The following is a 3,534-nucleotide window of genomic DNA, read 5'->3' as shown; positions in this document are numbered from 1 at the left end:
GGAACCTATGTCCTGTCTCATTAAATCCTCACAGAATATGGAGGGACTGCAATAATTTCAATATACGCAAATAATACCAGAATCAGGCACTCATACATGCACTGGACATTATTAATACCAACACAAATTACTCTGGTCCGAAGTTCAACTGGACCAAATCAGTGCTCTTTCCCACTGATCCTCTCCTGCCAAACACCCCAACAAACTCAGGTCCTCCGGTGTGTGGAGACTTTCAAATACTTGGGAGTGTGGATCCATAGTGACTTAATAAGAATATACCCACTTTGGTTCAATCCACGACTAAAACAGCTAGCAAAAATCACAGACCCGCAGATTTGGGCACACTATAACATAAAATATATAGCAGATATCACATATAGCAGAGAGTAAACTAATGGCATACAGGACTTCAAACATACATTTCCTCTCCCTAATACAATGTTTTTTAAATACCTACAACTGAGACATGCTGAAAAAACAGTGATAGACACAACCCAAAGAACTTTAGAAATAGGAGTGCACAACGATGAACATATAAACCCTTTATTCTATGCCCAGCTGATACTGGGGACTACAGTAAAGGGGTTATTCACCTCTATATTAACTTTTAGTATAATGTAGAGAATGATATTCTGAGACAAGTAGCAATTTGTTTTGTGGTTTTTAAATTATTTAGCTTTTTATTCAGCAGCTCTCCAGTTTGCTATGTCAGCAATCTGGTTGTTATGGGCTAAATTACCCTAGCAACCATGCATTGATTTGTATACGAGACTGGACTATGAATCGGAGATGCCCTGAATAGAAAGATGAATAATAAAAATTAGCAATATAAATGTGCAGCCTTACAGAGCATTTGTTTTTAGATGGGGTCAGTGACCCCAATTTAAAAAGCCAGGAGGCAAATAATAAAAAAACTATAAAAAAGAAAACATGAAGGCCAATTGAAAAGTTGCCATTATATAACTAAAATTTTAATTAAAGGTGAACTGCCCCTTTAAATAAACTGCAAGCAAAAATGGCAACAGGACATCCTCAGCCTACTGCAGAGCACTGGGAGGATATGTTTGACTAAACCTTTGAAGGAGTTGTTTGTAGTAAAGTGTGACTGACACAACTGAACCTACCTACACCAGGTTTAAATAACCCCAAAAAGGCTACATAAAAAAATTAAGAAGGCAACCCAACTCATTTGAGTTAAAACAGACATTCCTCTACCATTGCAACCATATTGAGGAAATAACACCACTATGAGCCCAATGCACATTCATTTCTATACTATGGATGTCTAGAAGTGGACCAACCATATGGACCGACCATAAAGTCTTGGGAATAGATCACTGAGAAGTCAATAACTCTACGAGAGAGGTAGACGCTGGCAAAATCCATCTCTATGTATTGAAAAGGTTCACCTCCACAACCTGCACCCTAACACTGGAGAAAGCGATTGTTTAATATGCGCTCAGAAGTGTCTTAAAAATAATGGCAAATTACACTTTTGGCGCTATCCCTGCTTTTTAATGTCTTTACAGAAAAAGAAATACCCTGGAGTTAATACTGATATGCTGTTTTGAAATCAGGATACTTGTACGTTGCAAATTCCACCAGATATTGTTTGAAGAAAACTAGGGATGCACCGAATCCAGGATTCGGTTCGGGATTCGGCCTTTTTCAGCAGTATTTGGATTCGGCCAAATCACTCTGCCAGGCCGAACCAAATCCAAATCCTAATTGGCATATGCAATTAGGGGCCGGGAGGTAAATCGTGTGACTTTTTGTCACAAAACAAGGAAGTAAAAAATGTTTTCCCGTTCCCACCCCTAATTTGCATATGCAAATTCGGATTTGGTTCGGTAATTGGCCGAATCTTTCGCCAAGGATTCGGGGGTTCGGGCAAATCCAAAAAAGTGGATTCAGTGCATCCCTAAAGAAAACTTTATTGCACCTTGCTTTAATGTGCAATAGTGTTTTGCACATATAATATCTTTATAAACCAACTAGCTCTCAAACACCTAACCAACATAGATATCCACCAAATGATGTGGTCAGACCATGCACCAGCTGCTGTTGACAATTCAAACTCCTTCCCCTAAATCCTATTTCTGGAGACTCAATGAGAAACTACTCACTGATGCCATTACTACCAAACAGGTTGAAGATTTAATTAAAGAATAACGACACCCACATTTTTTCCAAATCCACTTCCTCCAATCCCTCTCCTGAAATGCCACAGTGATAATTACTATGCTCACTAGTTTGCCTGCACAAAGGCAGTGATTTTTTAACTTTCTATATTACTTAAGGCAGCCATGTTTTCAGCGCTCACGCCACATGCCACTCACCTGCTTCCATTTCCCATTGCACATGACATAGGAAGAAATCATTGCCCATACCAGAACACAGGTGGCTATTTATAACATATTGGGGGTCATTTATAAACACTGGGCAAATTTGCACCTGGGCAGTAACCCATAGCAACCAATCAGATGTTTGCTTTCAGTGTTCAGCCTGCGGATGGCTAAAAGAAGCTAATTACTGATTGGTTGCTATGGGTTACTGCCCAGGTGCAAATTTGCCCAGTGTTTATAAATGAGACCCAGTAAGTTTTACACTGTCCACCAATAATTGTTTTTATGCTTATATAATATTAATCAGTGATATATGAAAACATAATTCCTATAATGGTGAGGCTGTAGTACAGAGGTACAGTACGTTTCTACTTCATAAAGCTACAACAGAGTAAAACTGCATAATTGGTGATCTTATATCATATTACAGCAAAATTGATTTCATGCAAAAAAATCCAATGTGCGCATGCACATAACTGCACATAACAACCCATATGTAAAACCCTGCTTTATCTAAATAAACCATTTTCATAACTACTTTTATACTTTTCTAGCAGTATGTGCCATTTGATAATCCTAAATAAAACATTTTAATTACAAACTGGGCCATCCCCAGGATCATGCGATTCACAGTGCACACAAACAAACCAAGAGCAAACATACATGTTTGGCCACATAAGCCAATTACTGGACAAAGTTTTGTCTTTTGCTCCCACACTTCTCCCTGTTACAGTTACAGCTGTGGTTTATCTGGTCATGCGATTTTCTGAGGCAGAACAGTGAAAGTTTGGGAACTTCTGGATATAGCCAGAAGAATCACTTTCATGGCGAAGCGGTGAAGAGGACGGACGCGGTGGGCGTCCCCACTAAGGGGGGCAGCGGGTGGTCCCGCTGCATCCCCACTAGGCCACTAGGCAAGTTTCTCACACCAGTTTTTGGAAATTAGGAAATCCTGACACTTAAGTGAATGTCATGGCGATCAGCCAGTCGCTGATCGCCACACTATCAGTCCTGCCCCTACGTCACCCGCCCCACCCCTACATCATCCATTCCGCCCTGACATCATTGCCCCGTCCCTGATGTCAGCCGCCCCCCCTCCGATGTCACCCAGCCTGCCCCTGCCCATTTTCACAAAACAATAAAAGTGGCATCCCTATGAGAGACACAAAACAGAAGCACAAATGGGGGA

The sequence above is a fragment of the Xenopus laevis genome, chromosome 6S (genome assembly GCF_017654675.1).
Source record: "Xenopus laevis strain J_2021 chromosome 6S, Xenopus_laevis_v10.1, whole genome shotgun sequence".
Taxonomy (NCBI): Eukaryota; Metazoa; Chordata; class Amphibia; order Anura; family Pipidae; genus Xenopus; species Xenopus laevis.
Note: the sequence above shows the minus strand (reverse complement) of the source record.